Below are 21,113 nucleotides of genomic sequence, written 5' to 3'. Positions count from 1 at the left end.
CTGGCAGATGTAAGTCAAGATAACAGTGCTTACAGTGTGCATGAGTGCTGCGGGCAATGGAGAGCTGTGGTTCATTGAGGGGATAGATGAGTTCCAACATCTACTGCAACATTGTGGAACAGAAACAAGGCTTCATGTGGTCGGTCGAAGCCAGCATACAGGTAAAAGCCAGTAAATTAGAATATTTTGAAAAACTTGATTTATTTCAGTAATTGCATTCAAAAGGTGTAACTTGTACATTATATTTATTCATTGCACACAGACTGATGCATTCAAATGTTTATTTCATTTAATTTTGATGATTTGAAGTGGCAACAAATGAAAATCCAAAATTCCGTGTGTCACAAAATTAGAATATTACTTAAGGCTAATACAAAAAAGGGATTTTTAGAAATGTTGGCCAACTGAAAAGTATGAAAATGAAAAATATGAGCATGTACAATACTCAATACTTGGTTGGAGCTCCTTTTGCCTCAATTACTGCGTTAATGCGGCGTGGCATGGAGTCGATGAGTTTCTGGCACTGCTCAGGTGTTATGAGAGCCCAGGTTGCTCTGATAGTGGCCTTCAACTCTTCTGCGTTTTTGGGTCTGGCATTCTGCATCTTCCTTTTCACAATACCCCACAGATTTTCTATGGGGCTGAGGTCAGGGGAGTTGGCGGGCCAATTTAGAACAGAAATACCATGGTCCGTAAACCAGGCACGGGTAGATTTTGCGCTGTGTGCAGGCGCCAAGTCCTGTTGGAACTTGAAATCTCCATCTCCATAGAGCAGGTCAGCAGCAGGAAGCATGAAGTGCTCTAAAACTTGCTGGTAGACGGCTGCGTTGACCCTGGATCTCAGGAAACAGAGTGGACCGACACCAGCAGATGACATGGCACCCCAAACCATCACTGATGGTGGAAACTTTACACTAGACTTCAGGCAACGTGGATCCTGTGCCTCTCCTGTCTTCCTCCAGACTCTGGGACCTCGATTTCCAAAGGAAATGCAAAATTTGCATGGTTGGGTGATGGTTTGGGGTGCCATGTCATCTGCTGGTGTCGGTCCACTCTGTTTCCTGAGATCCAGGGTCAACGCAGCCGTCTACCAGCAAGTTTTAGAGCACTTCATGCTTCCTGCTGCTGACCTGCTCTATGGAGATGGAGATTTCAAGTTCCAACAGGACTTGGCGCCTGCACACAGCGCAAAATCTACCCGTGCCTGGTTTACGGACCATGGTATTTCTGTTCTAAATTGGCCCGCCAACTCCCCTGACCTTAGCCCCATAGAAAATCTGTGGGGTATTGTGAAAAGGAAGATGCAGAATGCCAGACCCAAAAACGCAGAAGAGTTGAAGGCCACTATCAGAGCAACCTGGGCTCTCATAACACCTGAGCAGTGCCAGAAACTCATCGACTCCATGCCACGCCGCATTAACGCAGTAATTGAGGCAAAAGGAGCTCCAACCAAGTATTGAGTATTGTACATGCTCATATTTTTCATTTTCATACTTTTCAGTTGGCCAACATTTCTAAAAATCCCTTTTTTGTATTAGCCTTAAGTAATATTCTAATTTTGTGACACACGGAATTTTGGATTTTCATTTGTTGCCACTTCAAATCATCAAAATTAAATGAAATAAACATTTGAATGCATCAGTCTGTGTGCAATGAATAAATATAATGTACAAGTTACACCTTTTGAATGCAATTACTGAAATAAATCAAGTTTTTCAAAATATTCTAATTTACTGGCTTTTACCTGTATATATAATGTAGTAACAGACACCTTCATAACAATATGTAATATGTACAATATACACACTGCAAGTATATATATAATGTAGTTACACACACCTTCATAACAATATGTAATATGTACAATATTTACTGTAATTTGGTGGTTTTAAGCATTGCCGGAACTTCTTTCTTCAGCGCATTGATTCTATAGCAGCGCACTTCCGACTTCTGGCAACAAATGTGGGTTACTACTTCCTGAAACAAAGGCAAGTGTGTTGTAATCACGGCAGACTTGGACAACAAAGACATGCAGTCGGCTTTCGGCCCTCCAGACAAATTTTTTTTTAGGTCAATGCGTCCTCCAAGTCAAAAAGTTTGGACACCCCTGCTATACTGTATACATATGATATTGATAAAAAAAATAATTATATTAGTCAGTCACATTCTTTGTCTTTGAGTACTATTGTCGTGTGTCTACCAGTTCCTTCCAGGGAAAGTCTGGGACACAGTACAGGGATGGGGGATTCAATCCAGCAAGAGAGGAGAAGTCAAACCAAAAAAACCTAACTTAGACAACTTGAAAGAGGTCCGAATAATACAGCTTAATTTATGCACTTATATTTATAATGGCTACTAACAAAGGCTTTTACATTATTATTTCTAGTTATACAACATATTTTTTCAAATATAATACACTCAATCAATCAATCAATCAATCTTTATTTATATAGCCCTAAATCACAAGTGTCTCAAAGGGCTGCACAAGCCACAACGACATCCTCGGTACAAAGCCCACATACGGGCAAGGAAAAACTCACCCCAGTGGGACGTCGATGTGAATGACTATGAGAAACCTTGGAGAGGACCGCATATGTGGGTAACCCCCCCCCTCTAGGGGAGACCGAAAGCAATGGATGTCGAGTGGGTCTGACATAATATTGTGAGAGTCCAGTCCATAGTGGATCCAACATAATAGTAAGAGTCCAGTCCATAGTGGGGCCAGCAGGACACCATCCCGAGCGGAGACGGGTCAGCAGCGCAGAGATGTTCCCAGCCGATGCACAGGCGAGCGGTCCACCCCGGGTCCCGACTCTGGACAGCCAGCACTTCATCCATGGCCACCGGACCTGTGCCCCCCCCCCTCAAGGAAAAGGGGAGCAGAGGAGAAAAGAAAAGAAACGGCAGATCAACTGGTCTAACAGGGGGGCTATTTAAAGGCTAGAGTATACAAATGAGTTTTAAGATGGGACTTAAATGCTTCTACTGAGGTAGCATCTCTAATTGTTACCGGGAGGGCATTCCATAGTACTGGAGCCCGAATAGAAAACGCTCTATAGCCCGCAGACTTTTTTTTGGACTCTGGGAATCACTAATAAGCCGGAGTTCTTTGAACGCAGATTTCTTGCCGGGACATATGGTACAATGCAATCGACAAGATAGGACGGAGCTAGACCGTGTAGTATTTTATACGTAAGTAGTAAAACCTTAAAGTCACTTCTTAAGTGCACAGGAAGCCAGTGCAGGTGAGCCAGTATAGGCGTAATATGATCAAACTTTCTTGTTCTCGTCAAAAGTCTAGCAGCCGCATTTTGTACCAACTGTAATTTTATACACTTCAAATAGCTTGAAGTGTATACAACATGACATCAAAACAAAGAAAAGTGCAGATGAAACACTTCAAACTAGGGTTGTTCCAATGCCAATATTTTGTATAATTCAAGTTCTCCTGTGTCCAACGTATTTGCTGAGTTTATAAACAATTAAAAAAAAGACAAAAATATTTTTGTGATAGTAAAACATATCGATGTAATCATTGTAGTATGGACTTAATACAGCTCTTGTACTTTGTATCGTTACAGTCTCTGTCTGTATAAACCCACCCTTGGCATTTGTTTACCTTAAGGAGTGCGAGCTATTGTATCCTCCTATGGTGTGTAGTGAAGCATGTTTAGCTATTCCTCACCTTGCAGGGATGACATTTGTAAGAAACATTGTTTATTTGTCGCCATGGCGTCGAAGATTAGTGATTTAGAAGTACCGTATTTTCCGCACTATAAAGCGCACCGGATTATTAGCCGCACCTTCAATGAATGGCATATTTCAAAACTTTGTCCACCTATAAGCCGCCCCGGACTATAAGCCGCGCCTACGCTGCGCTAAAGGGAATGTCAAAAAAACAGTCAGATAGGTCAGTCAAACTTTAATAATATATTAAAAACCAGCGTTCTAACAACTCTGTCCCAAAATGTACGCAAATGTGCAATCACAAACATAGTAAAATTCAAAATAGTGCAGAGCAATAGCAACATAATGTTGCTCGAACGTTAATGTCACAACACACAAAATAAATATAGCGCTCACCTTCTGAAGTTATTCTTCATTCGTAAATCCTTCGAATTCTTCGTCTTCGGTGTCCGAATTGAAAAGTTGGGCAAATGTGGGATCCAAAATGGCCGGTTCCGTCTCGTCGAAGTCATCGGAGTCAGTGTCACTGTTCAGCAGTTCTGTGAATCCTGCCTTCCGGAAAGCTCGGACCACAGTTGTGACCGAAATATCTGCCCAGGCATTTACGATCCACTGGCAAATGTTGGCGTATGTCGTCCGGCGCTGTCTGCCTGTCTTAGTGAAGGTGTGTTCGCCTTCGGTCATCCATTGTTCCCACGCCGTTCGCAGTCGTGATTTGAATGCCCTGTTGACACCAATATCCAGCGGTTGGAGTTCTTTGGTTAATCCACCCGGAATGACGGCGAGTGTTGTATTTGTGTGCTTCACTTGTTTTTTGACACCATCTGTGATGTGGGCGCGCATAGAGTCGTATATCAACATGGACGGAGCTGTGTGAAAAAAGCCACCCGGCCTCTTCGCGTAAACTTCCCTTAACCACTCGCTCATCTTTTCTTCATCCATCCATCCCTTCGAGTTAGCTTTTATGATGACGCCGGCTGGAAAGGTCTCTTTTGGCAAGGTCTTCCTTTTGAATATCACCATGGGTGGAAGTTTCAGGCCATTAGCATGGCAAGCTAGAACCACAGTGAAGGACGACTTCTCATTCCCTGTGGTGCGAATATTCACCGTACGTGCTCCCATTGTATCCACAGTATCCACAGTGCGGTTCACAGGAATATCAGTTGCTGTGAAATAGTAATCCGTGTGAGGATGGAGAGATTGCGTCTTTTCATGAACCGGATCCTTGTCGCTTAGTAGGAGCCATTTTGTGGTCTTTACAGATGTAAACAGGAAATGAAACGTACGGTAATATCCGCGCGCTATTTCTTCTTCTACGCGGGCGGGTGGTTGCTTACAGTAGAAGAAGAAGCGCTTCCTGTTCTATGGGGGCGGGTGCTTACCTTGGCGGTTGCTTGCGTAGAAGAAGAAGCGCTTCCTGTTCTACCGGGAAAAAAGATGGCGGCTGTTTACCGTAGTTACGAGACCGAAACTTTATGAAAATGAATCTTAATATTTATCCATATATAAAGCGCACCGGGTTAAAAGCCGCACTGTCAGCTTTTGAGTAAATTTGTGGTTTTTAGGTGCGGCTAATGGTGCGGAAAATACGGGTAGCTAAAATAATGCCGACTGCGGCTGGACGAGAGCCGCTAGCTAGCTAATGGCTAGCAAGAGCTAAGCACCTCATCCAGAGCAGTGCTTCAGTGTTTAAAGCGTCACCTTAGTCGTTTGTTTTTCAGCCAAAATACGTTCATTCTTCCTCTTATTTCCCACAGTTTGTCTGCTTGTAAGTACACCATGCGTATCCGTCGGCGCATCTGCTCGTTTTACCAGCATTGTCACGACATGACCACGCCGTCATTTCCGGGGAGGGAAAAAAGTAACGGTATCTTTCAGAAGCAGTATAATACCCTTTTTTAAATCATTAGTACCACGGTACCTTATTAGTACCGGTATAAAATTACAACAATACTTCGCACATATCATGTTAATGCAATTAGCATGTGCTACTTTAACAAATTACGCACAAAAACAACTTTTATAGCCTTCCACACGGGTTTTGAAATAAACCTTTCACATCACACAAAAAAAATCATTGCTCAAAACAGAAACAAAGCTTATTTTAGTATCTTCACTATCCAACTAGCAGCTATGCTAAGCTAACTAGCACGCACACACACACACAAACACACACAAACACGTGCCCGCGCCTGCAACTCACAGCTGGAGCAGTAAACAGCCTCGGCTCTCGACTTCTTGAAAGTTTAACGAATTGTCAGCAACTAAACATTTGACAGTGGTTTCCTCGATGGACGTGGTTTCAGCGTAACAGTCATCAGGGTATTCAGCTATCACCACGCTAGCCTTGTCCTTACCGATCATGGGTCATTACCGAGCCTAAATCGCGACGGGATTGACTGTTAGCATTTTTAACAACGGTTAACGACTCACGTCTTTTTCATCCGTCCTTGATGTTTTATGTTATGTGCTGCCATCGGGTCGACAGAGGCCAGACCCAACTTTGATTGACGGTGTTCTGCGACTGGTTACTTGCTCGTTTAGTGATGTCTGACACGTGGTGTGGAGTTAAAGTACTGGGACACCTCCAGGGAACGTGGACGGGTTAGTAGTAGCGGTGTTCTGATGCCGATCAGCCATAAGTAAGATCTGTGTTAACTGTAATTAGTTTCTGGTGCATGCTATTGACAGTGTAACAATATCAAGACAATATTGAAACCATGTGGTGTATTACACGGGGAGTTTTAGAAATGTTTGTTTTGAGGGATGTGGTTTTACTTGAACTTTCATTTTGTGCTTTCACCGTCTGAAGAGCCTCTCAGCCGTGGCATTCACCCTGCTCGCCTCTTAGCGTCTATGCATCACCCGCCTCCCCTCTTCAGGCTAACCTTTACGTGAAAGCACTTTTTTTCCCCTAATGGAGACAATACTCCGGTCATGTCCACACAAACAGTTTAAAATGGTATTTCTTACATTTTTTCTGTGCATTCTAATATTTTTATGTTGTTGAAAAACTATTCATTTGTTACAGTTTTCCTCTTTCTCAGTTACTGTAAATTCCAGACTAAAAGCCACTACTTTTTAGCCTGCGCCTTATAACAAACAGTGGAGCTAATTTAAGGATTTTTCTTCGCTGACGGCCATGATGCAAATAGCTTTAAAAACAACAAACAAATACACTAAATAGGTGTGTGTGCATTGCCCTTCTGTTTACCTGAGCCTTCAACCGGAAGTAGAAGTCCTGTTCCGTCTTTGAGCATTTCTACTCTCATTAATTCTTCATTCATTACTCCAAGCAACGTTTGTAAGTTTTACGATGTAACCAGAACTATTCATACTTACTAAACTGTCCCATGTGTGTAGAAGTGTTATCATGCTTATTTATACGCACTATCGTAATGTAATGAAGCTAGCGTAGTTAGCCTTAGAATTAACAATGGCATGTTTTTGTATTGTTTTAGTTTCACAAATTCCTCAGTAAATTCACCAAAACGTCACCGTGGAGTTATTGAGTTTGTTTAGCTGATTGGAGAGCGAGCTTCTGCAGCTAGTGGGTCCATGACAATGACTTCTGTCTTGTTTGATCAGCCGTTTTACTGCCGTGTTACAGACACCGTGTGAAAACAGTTAAGGTGTGTAAATAAACATTTACAGAATCTTTCTGTGTAAATAACTAATTACACAACGTATATATCTGTGGCATATAGTCCAAGGAACAAATATTCTTTCTCTAAAATTTAGTGGGTGCAACTTACAGTGGGGCAAAAAAGTATTTAGTCAGCAACCGATTGTGCAAGTTCTCCCACTTAAAATGATGACAGAGGTCTGTAATTTTCATCATAGGTACACTTCAACTGTGAGAGACAGAATGTGAAAAAAAATCCAGGAATTCACATTGTAGGAATTTTAAAGAATTTATTTTTAAATTATGGTGGAAAATAAGTATTTGGTCACTTCAAACAAGGAAGATCTCTGGCTCTCACAGACCTGTAACTTCTTCTTTAAGAAGCTCTTCTGTCCTCCACTCGTTACCTGTATTAATGGCACCTGTTTGAACTCGTTTTCTGTATAAAAGACACCTGTACACAGCCTCAAACAGTCAGACTCCAAACTCCACTATGGCCAAGACCAAAGAGCTGTCGAAGGACACCAGGAAAATAATTGTAGACCTGCACCAGACTGTGAAGAGTGAATCTACAATAGGCAAGCAGCTTGGTGTGAAAAAATCAACTGTGGGAGCAATTATCAGAAAATGGAAGACATACAAGACCACTGATAATCTCCCTCGATCTGGGGCTCCACGCAAGATCTCATCCCGTGGGGTCAAAATGATCATGAGAACGGTGAGCAAAAATCCCAGAACCACACGGGGGGACCTGGTGAATGACCTGCAGAGAGCTGGGACCAAAGTAACAAAGGTTACCATCAGTAACACACTACGCCAACAGGGAATCAAATCCTGCAGTGCCAGACGTGTCCCCCTGCTTAAGCCAGTGCATGTCCAGGCCCTTCTGAAGTTTGCCAGAGAGCACATGGATGATACAGCAAAGGATTGGGGGAATGTCATGTGGTCAGATGAAACCAAAATAGAACTTTTTGGTATAAACTCAACTCGTCGTGTTTGGAGGAAGAAGAATACTGAGTTGTATCCCAAGAACACCATACCTACTGTGAAGCTTGGGGGTGGAAACATCATGTTTTGGGGCTGTTTTTCTGCTAAGGGGACAGGCCGACTGATCCGTGTTAAGGAAAGAATGAATGGGGCCATGTATCGTGAGATTTTGAGCCAAAACCTCCTCCCATCAGTGAGAGCTTTGAAGATGAAACGTGGCTGGGTCTTCCAGCATGACAATGATCCCAAACACACCGCCCGGGCAACGAAGGAGTGGCTCCGTAAGAAGCATTTGAAAGTCCTGGAGTGGCCTAGCCAGTCTCCAGACCTCAACCCCATAGAAAATCTGTGGAGGGAGTTGAAAGTCCGTGTTGCTCGGCGACAGCCCCAAAACATCACTGCTCTCGAGAAGATCTGCATGGAGGAATGGGCCAAAATACCAGCTACTGTGTGTGCAAACCTGGTAAAGACCTATAGTAATCGTTTGACCTCTGTTATTGCCAACAAAAGTTGTATTACAAAGTATTGAGTTGAATTTTTGTTATTGACCAAATACTTATTTTCCACCATAATTTACAAATAAATTCTTTAAAAATCCTACAATGTGAATTCCTGGATTTTTTTTTCACTTTCTGTCTCTCACAGTTGAAGTGTACCTATGATGAAAATTACAGACCTCTGTCATCATTTTAAGTGGGAGAACTTGCACAATTGGTGGCTGACTAAATACTTTTTTGCCCCACTGTATATACCGGTGCATTTTATAGTCCAGAAAACACGGTAGTTTCTCTCTGACTTATGTATATGGATTGAATAAAACGCTTTATTGTCGTCAAACATGAAAGCATGACAAAAATACATGTGGCTGCTCTGTTAGGGGCAGTTGAAATACAATATAAACAATAAATAACATGTTAAAATATACTGTATACCTAGATACTAGTAGGAACAGCAGTGCAACAGTAAAAAACAGTGTAAGCTATTGGGACATATCTAGTATCCTATTGGCCCACAAGTAAAAACAGTAACTCTGTTTGTCCTGCTCTTGTGTGGCCGAAATCTCTTCCGTGATGGCAGCAGGTTGAACAAGTGCACAAAAAAAATGCCTGTCGTAAAAAAAAATAGTACACGTTATTTTTGCTTATAATGAGCAGAAAAAAATCTTCCAATGGATCAAGTCAAAATAGTCTTGGTAAAATGTCTTGAAATAAAACATATTTCACATTCAAAAACTTGCAGTGACCAATTCAAACTTTTTGACAGCTATTCTTACTAGTATTGGGAAGTTTTGTGTCTTATAACAAACTTGTGATACTCAAAAGTAGTATTTTTCCCTTAGAACAGGGGTAGGGAACCTGTGGCTCTTTTGATGACTGCATCTGGCTCTCAGATAAATCGTAGCTGACATTGCTTAACACGATAAGTCAGTGTTTTTCAACCTTTTCTGAGCCAAGGCACATTTTTTTCATTGACAAAATTCTGAGGCACACCACCAACAGAAAACATAAACAAATAAAACTCAGTAGCCTATACTGACAGTAAAAAGTTGTTCTCGCAATTGTTGGATATGACTTTAAACCATAACCAAGCATGCATCAATATAGCTCTTGTCTCAATGTAGGTGTACTGTCCCGACCTGTCTCATCACACCGTAACTTATTTTGAGTTTTTTGGTGTTTTCCTGTGTGTCTTGCGCTCCTATTTTGGTGGCTTTTCCTCTTTTGTTGGTATTTTCCTGTAGCAGTTTCATGTCTTCCTTGAATGCTATTCCCCGCAGCTGCTTTGTTTTCGCAATCAAGACTATTTAAGTTGTGCGGACGCACTCCTTCTTTGTGGTGACATTGTTGATTGTCATGCCATGTACGGATGTACTTTGTGGACGCCGTCTGCTCCACGCGCTGTAAGTCTTTGCTGTCGTCCAGTATTCTGTTTTTGTTTACGTTTGCAGCCAGTTCAGTTTTAGTTCCGTTTTGCTTCAATGCCTTTTCTTAGCGGTACTTTGTGATCACGACAAACCATGTTCCCGACATCTACAAAGCAATTAGCTACCTGCTGCCACCTACTGATATGGAAGAGTATTACACGGTTACTCTGCCGATCTCCAGACAGCACAGACACTCAACAACGGCACATTTGCAGATTTTAATTACTGGTTTGCAAAAAATATTTTTAACCCAATTAGGTGAAATTACATAATTATAATCATCAAGCAGTCCTACTGTGTCTGATTCAAATATTGTCATCACTACACCTCACAAGCAGGTGGATTCCACCCATTTCAGAGAGTAGAAATGAGTAGTGACAACCAATCAATCAATCAATCAATCTTTATTTATATAGCCCTAAATCACAAGTGTCTCAAAGGGCTGCACAAGCCACAACGACATCCTCGGTACAAAGCCCACATACGGGCAAGGAAAAACTCACCCCAGTGGGACGTCGATGTGAATGACTATGAGAAACCTTGGAGAGGACCGCATATGTGGGTAACCCCCCCCCTCTAGGGGAGACCGAAAGCAATGGATGTCGAGTGGGTCTGACATAATATTGTGAGAGTCCAGTCCATAGTGGATCCAACATAATAGTAAGAGTCCAGTCCATAGTGGGGCCAGCAGGACACCATCCCGAGCGGAGACGGGTCAGCAGCGCAGAGATGTTCCCTGCCGACGCACAGGCGAGCGGTCCACCCCGGGTCCCGACTCTGGACAGCCAGCACTTCATCCATGGCCACCGGACCTGTGCCCCCCCCCCTCAAGGAAAAGGGGAGCAGAGGAGAAAATAAAATAAACGGCAGATCAACTGGTCTAACAGGGGGGCTATTTAAAGGCTAGAGTATACAAATGAGTTTTAAGATGGGACTTAAATGCTTCTACTGAGGTAGCATCTCTAACTGTCACCAGGAGGGCATTCCATAGTACTGGAGCCCGAATAGAAAACGCTCTATAGCCCGCAGACTTTTTTTGGGCTCTGGGAATCACTAATAAGCCGGAGTTCTTTGAACGCGGATTTCTTGCCGGTTCATGGCCGTTCTCTCTGTGTAATTAGAACGCGGCCACGCAGAAACACAGCCGTGCTGCCTCGTCCTGCGTCAGCCCAGCGTGTCACAATGTTGTAATTATGGAACTATTTCACATGCCGCTGGCAGAAGGCTAATGGTACTAATCCTGCGGCCTGTGGCGTGACGAGGCTCCAGCCGCGTGCATCCATGTTGGCGCTGTTTCAATTTCTGGAAACCATTTGCCAATTTTGTTGACGGTTCCCTTATCGATTCCCTTTGGCTGCACCTGACGTCTCTGTGCACGGCGCCAGTCGGTGGCACAAATGCAAGTAAAAGTATAAAAGTATTGCTCAACGCTTAGTTCATGGGTGTCAAACTCTGGCCCGGGGGCCAAATTTGTCATTTCACTTGGCCCTTGAGGCGATATCAAGTTAACACTAGAGCTGGCCCGCCAATTATATTCAGCGGGAGTCCTTATGCAATGGGACATAAGGACCTATTGTTTTTCTAAGGTTTTATTCTTTCTTATTATTATTCTTCCGCAGCTTTGCGCACTACTTTCACCCCCTTAACATGCTTCAAAACTCACCAAATTTTGCACACACATCAGTAATATACGGCAAAACTTTTTATCAAAAAACCAAACCTCAAAACTCAAAATTGCGCTCTAGCGCCCCCTAGGAAAAAAAAAAACTAGACTGCCTGTAACTCCCACTAGGAAGGTCGGAAAAACATGAAACAAAATCCTCTATGTAGGTCTGACTTAGACCTAGTTCTCATAATTGTAGATCCTCGGGCTAAAATCAACAGGAAGTTGGCAATTCCCCCTTCAAGACAAAAAAGTACTAAAAACAGTCAGTTTTGCTTCTTTGAGCTGTAATTTGACCCCCTTAACACGCTTCAAAACTCACCGAACTCAACGCACACATCAGGACTGGCAAAAATTGCGATCTAATAAAGAAACCTAACCCCAAATTTAAAAATTGCCCTCTACAGCAATTTTTGAATAAAACTGATAAAAAACTGCTCCTCGGAAGAAAAAATTTACAAAACTGCCTGTAACTCCCACTGGGAAGGTCGGAGAGACATGAAACAAAAACCTCTCCATAGGTCTCACTTAGACCTACATTTCATAAATTGACTACCCCCAGCAAAAATCAACAGGAAGTTTGCTATTCCCCCTTCAAAACAAATTTTTTGTAAAAACCAGTCACCTTCCTTCAAAAACGAACTCCTCTGAGCGCGTTTGTCGTTTCGCCTTCAAACTAACACAGGAGAGACATTGAACCCTTGCGATTACAACAACAGAAGCGCTTTTTAATTAACTGCTCCGGTTTTGATTTTATGACCCTTCAAAGACCCGCTGCGCTGATGCTGCTGCAATGCTGTTTTTTTAAGATGGCTGCTTAAAAGCAGGAAGCACCAACGTGCCCACACAATGCAGACAAGGTAGGTACACTAGACAAAAGTCTTGGGACACTTCAGACTAAAAGTAGACAAAAGTATTGGGACACTTAGGACTAGCACCTGCCAAATACGCGGGCCCGAACAACGCTGCTTGCCGCGGTAATACCGCATTCACTGCTAATTTTCATACTCGCCAACCCTCCCGGGAGAGTACCAGATTTCAGCACCTGTCCCGAGAATTGTCACATCCGCTTTTCATCCAGTCCAACATATGCTGGCCCAGTCACATAGTTTGTGCTGCTTCTGCACGCACTCAAAAGTGAATGCGACACGTACTTGATCAACAGCGATACAATTTACACTGAGGGTTGCCTTATAAACAACTTTAAGTTTTGTTAGAAATATGCGCCACACTGTGAACCCACACCAAACAAGAATGACAAACACATTTCGGGAGAACATCCGCACCGTAACACAACATAAACACAACAAAACAAATACCCAGAACCCTTTGCAGCACTAACTCTTCCGGGAGCTACAAGGAGGGGGTGTTGGGGCGGGGTTTGGTGGTAATGGGGGTGTATTGATTGATTGAGACTTTTATTAGTAGGTTGCACAGTGAAGTACATATTCCGTACAATTGACCACTAAATGTTAACACCCCAATAAGTTTTTCAACTTGTTTAAGTCGGGGTCCACTTAAATTGATTCATGATACAGATATATACTATCATCATAATACAGTCATCACACAAGATAATCATCAGGGTGTATACATTGAATTATTTACATTATTTACAATTCGGGGTGTGGAGGGGGGGGTTAGGTTTGGTTCTTATCATCAGTCATCAACAATTGAGAACAGAGAAATGGATATTGAAACAGTGTAGGTCTGACTTGGTAGGATATGTACAGCAAGTAGTGGATATATATATATATATAGAGAGAGAGATCAGAAGGCATAAGAAAAGTATCTACATTTGATTGTTTACATTTGATTATTAACAATCCGGGAAGGGTGTTAGTTTAGGGTTGAAGTTGCCTGGAGGTATACTTTTATTGCGGTTTTGAAGGAGGATAGAGAAGCCCTTTCTTTTACACCTGTTGGGAGCGCATTCCACATTGATGTGGCATAGAAAGAGTTAAGACCTTTGTTAGAACGGAATCTGGGTTTAACGTAGTTAGTGGAGCTCCCCCTGGTGTTGTGGTTATGGCGGCCATTTACGTTAAGGAAGTAGTTTGACATGTACTTCGGTATCAGTGAGGTGTAGCGGATTTTATAGACTAGGCTAAGTGCAAGTTGTTTTACTCTGTCCTCCACCCTGAGCCAGCCCACTTTGGAGAAGTGGGTAGGAGTGAGGTGGGATCTGGAGTGGAGGTCTAGAATTAATCTGACTAGCTTGTTCTGGGATGTTTGGAGTTTAGATTTGAGGGTTTTGGAGGTGCTAGGGTACCAGGAGGTGCATGCGTAATCGAAAAAGGGTTGAACGAGAGTTCCCGCTTGAATCCTCATGGTGCTTTTGTTGACCAGAGAGGAGATTCTATGCAGAAATATATTGTAGCGTCCCGGAAGAGTTAGTGCTGCAAAGGGTTCTGAGTATTTGTTCTGTTGTGTTTATGTTGTGTTACGGTGCGGATGTTCTCCCGAAATGTGTTTGTCATTCTTGTTTGGTGTGGATTCCTGGAGCATATTTCTAACAGTGTTAAAGTTGTTTATACGGACACCCTCAGAGTGACCTGTATCGCTGTTGAACAAGTATGCGTTTGCATTCCCGTGTGTGTTCATACAGAAGCCGCACATATCTTGTGAAGATATATACAGGTAAAAGCCAGTAAATTAGAATATTTTGAAAAACTTGATTTATTTCAGTAATTGCATTCAAAAGGTGTAACTTGTACATTATATTTATTCATTGCACACAGACTGATGCATTCAAATGTTTATTTCATTTAATTTTGATGATTTGAAGTGGCAACAAATGAAAATCCAAAATTCCGTGTGTCACAAAATTAGAATATTACTTAAGGCTAATACAAAAAAGGGATTTTTAGAAATGTTGGCCAACTGAAAAGTATGAAAATGAAAAATATGAGCATGTACAATACTCAATACTTGGTTGGAGCTCCTTTTGCCTCAATTACTGCGTTAATGCGGCGTGGCATGGAGTCGATGAGTTTCTGGCACTGCTCAGGTGTTATGAGAGCCCAGGTTGCTCTGATAGTGGCCTTCAACTCTTCTGCGTTTTTGGGTCTGGCATTCTGCATCTTCCTTTTCACAATACCCCACAGATTTTCTATGGGGCTAAGGTCAGGGGAGTTGGCGGGCCAATTTAGAACAGAAATACCATCGTCCGTAAACCAGGCACGGGTAGATTTTGCGCTGTGTGCAGGCGCCAAGTCCTGTTGGAACTTGAAATCTCCATCTCCATAGAGCAGGTCAGCAGCAGGAAGCATGAAGTGCTCTAAAACTTGCTGGTAGACGGCTGCGTTGACCCTGGATCTCAGGAAACAGAGTGGACCGACACCAGCAGATGACATGGCACCCCAAACCATCACCCAACCATGCAAATTTTGCATTTCCTTTGGAAATTGAGGTCCCAGAGTCTGGAGGAAGACAGGAGAGGCACAGGATCCACGTTGCCTGAAGTCTAGTGTAAAGTTTCCACCATCAGTGATGGTTTGGGGTGCCATGTCATCTGCTGATGTCGGTCCACTCTGTTTCCTGAGATCCAGGGTCAACGCAGCCGTCTACCAGCAAGTTTTAGAGCACTTCATGCTTCCTGCTGCTGACCTGCTCTATGGAGATGGAGATTTCAAGTTCCAACAGGACTTGGCGCCTGCACACAGCGCAAAATCTACCCGTGCCTGGTTTACGGACCATGGTATTTCTGTTCTAAATTGGCCCGCCAACTCCCCTGACCTTAGCCCCATAGAAAATCTGTGGGGTATTGTGAAAAGGAAGATGCAGAATGCCAGACCCAAAAACGCAGAAGAGTTGAAGGCCACTATCAGAGCAACCTGGGCTCTCATAACACCTGAGCAGTGCCAGAAACTCATCGACTCCATGCCACGCCGCATTAACGCAGTAATTGAGGCAAAAGGAGCTCCAACCAAGTATTGAGTATTGTACATGCTCATATTTTTCATTTTCATACTTTTCAGTTGGCCAACATTTCTAAAAATCCCTTTTTTGTATTAGCCTTAAGTAATATTCTAATTTTGTGACACACGGAATTTTGGATTTTCATTTGTTGCCACTTCAAATCATCAAAATTAAATGAAATAAACATTTGAATGCATCAGTCTGTGTGCAATGAATAAATATAATGTACAAGTTACACCTTTTGAATGCAATTACTGAAATAAATCGAGTTTTTCAAAATATTCTAATTTACTGGCTTTTACCTGTATATATATATAAGTTATATAAGCCTTGCTTGTTCAATATTCAATGCAAAACTTGTTTGGGTCCCTATTAAAAGGTTAATTTGTTCACCTATTTTTCGCCCATTCCTCTCTTATATGTTATTTTAAAACAATAATTTTGATTTCAATATTTAACATTACGTAACTACTAAACATTCTTATGTAATTGTCACAGAATAATTTATGTTGTATTTTGTTCATCACATTATATTACATTACATTATAATATTATAGGTATTTTCAAAACAAAATATTTTTTTCCCGAGGACTCGCGGGCACTGGCACCCCATTTTTATGCTGTGTGTCTCCTATGACCTCACTGTTGGGTTTATACACCTATGTTTCTTCTAAACTAAACAAAGTTGATGCTAATCAACGTGTTTAGAATTTGTTTCCAAATGAGAATCCATTAGAGAATCAAAGAAGCGACTCGTTAAGCAAAATCGAAAGTGGAATCAAAATTGCAAAAATTGTATCAATTCCCATACTTAGTTGCAAGTTGCCGCCATTGTTCTAACCTTGGCACTCTGACGTCTTATTTCAATCCGTATTAAGTTCAGCGGGATAAATATCAGCCTTTTGTGTAATAATTTCACCGTGACAACAAAAGCACACCTCATCTGGTAAAAATTTGGCGTTGACCATTTAGTCTTTTGTAATTTGTCAGCAAACTACCTCCTGATTGGGTGATGTAAATTTAAGACGCCACAAAAGGATTACACATTTATTCTGAAGGGATTCCAATGTGACTTTGGCTCCTACTCGTCAACACTTCAGGAAACTCATCTTCTTTCCTTCCTTCCTATATTTTAACTCTCATGAATAGAAATTCATGAGAGTTGGTGGAGTCCATGGTGGAGTCCAACCCTTGCTGCAAATGACAGAATTTCTAGGTGCAGTCAGGGCATTGAGGGGATCCGGTTTGGTGGCTGCAGGATTAGGTCTCTGCTTTTTGCAGATGATGTGGTCCTGATGGTTTCATCGGGCCAGGATCTTCAGCTCTCACTGGATCGGTGCGTAGGGATGAGAATCAGCACCGAGTTCATGGTTCTTGCCCGGAAAAGGGTGGAGTGCCATCTCCGGGTTGGGGAGGAGACCCTGCCCCAAGTGGAGGAGTTGAAGTACCTAGGAGTCTTGTTCACGAGTGAGGGAAGAGTGGATCGTGAGATCGACAGGCGGATCGGTGCGGCGTCTTCAGTAATGCGGACGCTGTATAGATCCGTTGTGGTGAAGAAGGAGCTGAGCCGGAAGGCAAAGCTCTCAATTTACCGGTCGATCTACGTTCCCATCCTCACCTATGGTCATGAGCTTTGGGTTATGACCAAAAGGACAAGATCACGGGTACAAGCGGCCGAAATTAGTTTCCTCCGCCGGGCGGCAGGGCTCTTGCTTAGAGATAGGGTGAGAAGCTCTGCCATCCGGGAGGAACTCAAAGTAAAGCCGTTGCTCCTCCACATCGAGAGGAGCCAGATGAGGTGGTTCGGGCATCTGGTCATGATGCCACCCGAACGCCTCCCAAGGGAGGTGTTTAGGGCACGTCCGACCTGTAGGAGGCCTCGAGGAAGACCCAGGACACGTTGGGAAGACTACCGTATTTTCCGCACTATAAGCCGCCCCGGGTTATTAGCCGCACCTTCAATGAATGGCATATTTCAAAACTTTGTCCACCTATAAGCCGCCCCGGACTATAAGCCGCGCCTACGCTGCGCTAAAGGGAATGTCAAAAAAACAGTCAGATAGGTCAGTCAAACTTTAATAATATATTAAAAACCAGCGTTCTAACAACTCTGTCCCAAAATGTACGCAAATGTGCAATCACAAACATAGTAAAATTCAAAATAGTGCAGAGCAATAGCAACATAATGTTGCTCGAACGTTAATGTCACAACACACAAAATAAACATAGCGCTCACTTTCTGAAGTTATTCTTCATTCGTAAATCCTTCGAATTCTTCGTCTTCGGTGTCCGAATTGAAAAGTGTGTGTATAAGGTAAGACATATTATCTGGCACTTTGTTTCGCAATATTATGCAAACACAACTTTTCTTACCTTCTGGTACCTGCTGATCTGTATTTGGGATCTCTATAAATCCTGAAAAATTGTGCGAGTCCGCCTTTGTAGTCCGTGACGACACCGTAGTCTATAAGCGTCTTTTCATGAACCGGAAACACCAAGAAGCACCACCTTTAAAATCATCCAGGTGAAGTTCGCTTGCTAGCGTTGTTGCCTTCATTCGAATAGTGATGGTGCTGACACTTCTGCTTGCTGCTCTCTGCTCAACAACCCACTGTTCGAGTTTGTCCTCCAACAGTTGCCATCTTGCTTTGTTCCCTCGGAAACTCTGTTTTGTCTTCTTTACCTGGCGCAGGTCATCTTCTTGCTTCCTCCACCTACGCACCATTGATTCATTTATGTTATATTCTCTTGCTGCTGCTCTATTTCCGTGTTCTTCGGCATGACTTATTGCCTTAAGTTTAAATTCTGCGTTATACGCGTGTCGCTTAGTAGGAGCCATTTTGTGGTCTGGTCTTTACAGATGTAAACACACAAAGGAAATGAAACGAAAATCCGCGCGCTTCTTCTTCTTCCGGGGGCGGGTGGTTGCTTACAGTAGAAGAAGAAGCGCTTCCTGTTCTATGGGGGCGGGTGCTTACCTTGGCGGTTGCTTGCGTAGAAGAAGAAGCGCTTCCTGTTCTACCGGGAAAAAAGATGGCGGCTGTTTACCGAAGTTGCGAGACCTAAACTTTATGAAAATGAATCTTAATATTTATCCATATATAAAGCGCACCGGGTTAAAAGCCGCACTGTCAGCTTTTGAGTAAATTTGTGGTTTTTAGGTGCGGCTAATGGTGCGGAAAATACGGTATGTCTCCCGGCTGGCCTGGGAACGCCTCGGGATTCCCCAGGAGGAGCTGGACGAAGTGGCTGGGGAGAGGGAAGTCTGGGCTTCCCTGCTTAGGCTGCTGCCCCCGCGACCCGACCTCGGATAAGCGGAAGAAGATGGATGGATGGATGAATAAAAATTATCTTATACTTACGGTCCGCTCAGCAACATTCATTAGCGTAACACATCTTTTATCCCAAAAGTAAGGGCATCCCGATCTGATATTGACATTGGTCTGATCCCACACAAAAAAAATAAAATTTAGAATACATAAAAACATGTCCGATGTTAGCCTTCGATATAAGCAGTCCATTCCAGGTTCCGTTACAGAAATTGTCCGCCGTGCAGAGCCCACGTGATCGCATCAACAACTGCGTGCAACCAGGAAGTAGAAAAAGCAATGTCAGCCGTGTGACTATCATCATTGTTTGAAGTCTCGTCTTTAAAACCCACTTTTTATTCTCTGGCTTTTAAATCGGCGTGAGTCATCTGTGTCTTTTATTGTTTTATTCTATTATATTGATTAGTTTTTTATTGTTTTATTTTATTACTATTATTTTTTTGTTTGTTTACTTGTTTCATTTTAAATGCTGGTAATTTGATTACTTTTCTTGTTACTTTTTTTTTTATGTGCAGCACTCTGGAGACAGTTTTGTTGTTAATAGTGCGATATAAATAAAGATTTCATTAAAAATCCAAAAAAAGACGTTGCAGCTGCTGTTCGGCATCGCCGCCTACCAATTTCCCGCACTACACTTTCAAGTAAAGTACAGGAAGCGGTCTGCTTGAAAGCAGTTGGCGCGAAGATGAACAATAACCCTGACTTTCCACTGAATGCGGAACGCCCGTTTCATCGTCTTTACGTTTCAACTCAAGTCAATCAATCAATCTTTATTTATATAGCCCTAAATCACAAGTGTCTCAAAGGGCTGCACAAGCCACAACGACATCCTCGGTATAGCCCACATACGGGCAAGGAAAAACTCACCCCAGTGGGACGTCGATGTGAATGACTATGAGAAACCTTGGAGAGGACCGCATATGTGGGTTACCCCCCCCCCTCTAGGGGAGACCGAAAGCAATGGATGTCGAGTGGGTCTGACATAATATTGTGAGAGTCCAGTCCATAGTGGATCCAACATAATAGTAAGAGTCCAGTCCATAGTGGGGCCAGCAGGACACCATCCCGAGCGGAGACGGGTCAGCAGCGTAGAGATGTTCCCAGCCGATGCACAGGCGAGCGGTCCACCCCGGGTCCCGACTCTGGACAGCCAGCACTTCATCCATGGCCACCGGACCTGTGCCCCCCCCCCAAGGAAAAGGGGAGCAGAGGAGAAAAGAAAAGAAACGGCAGATCAACTGGTCTAACAGGGGGGCTATTTAAAGGCTAGAGTATACAAATGAGTTTTAAGATGGGAGTTAATTGCTTCTACTGAGGTAGCATCTCTAATTGTTACCGGGAGGGCATTCCATAGTACTGGAGCCCGAATAGAAAACGCTCTATAGCCCGCAGACTTTTTTTGGGCTCTGGGAATCACAAATAAGCCGGAGTTCTTTGAACGCAGATTTCTTGCCGGTACATATGGTACAATGCAATCGACAAGATAGGACGGAGCTAGACCGTGTAGTATTTTATACGTAAGTAGTAAAACCTTAAAGTCACTTCTTAAGTGCACAGGAAGCCAGTGCAGGTGAGCCAGTATAGGCGTAATATGATCAAACTTTCTTGTTCTTGTCAAAAGTCTAGCAGCTGCATTTTGTACCAACTGTAATTTTTTAATGCTAGACATAGGGAGACCCGAAAATAATACGTTACAGTAGTCGAGACGAGACGTAACGAACGCATGAATAATGATCTCAGCGTCGCTAGTGGATAAAATAGAACGAATTTTAGCGATATTACGGAGATGAAAGTCAATGTGTCATTTTCCACCGCCCGCGGAACGTCATTCCAGTGCAAAATATACGCAGAGCTTCGGTTTTTGCTGGTCTCCGTGACAAGTCCGTTCATCCATCCATCCATTTTCTACCGCTTATTCCCTTCGGGGTGGCGGGGGGGCGCTGGAGCCTATCTCAGTTACAATCGGGCGGAAGGCGG

At 43.0% G+C, this 21,113-nt stretch overlaps 1 protein-coding gene across 1 annotated transcript in view; it reads left to right on the top strand.

The window, feature by feature from the left end:
• The window catches only part of atrn (attractin), a 323,662-nt gene that overhangs the window by 220,257 nt on the left and 82,292 nt on the right, over positions 1 to 21,113 (top strand). The window lies entirely within an intron of this gene.

The sequence above is a fragment of the Nerophis lumbriciformis genome, linkage group LG29 (genome assembly GCF_033978685.3).
Source record: "Nerophis lumbriciformis linkage group LG29, RoL_Nlum_v2.1, whole genome shotgun sequence".
Classification (NCBI taxonomy): domain Eukaryota; kingdom Metazoa; phylum Chordata; class Actinopteri; order Syngnathiformes; family Syngnathidae; genus Nerophis; species Nerophis lumbriciformis.
This window is presented reverse-complemented; position numbering and strand designations above follow the sequence as displayed.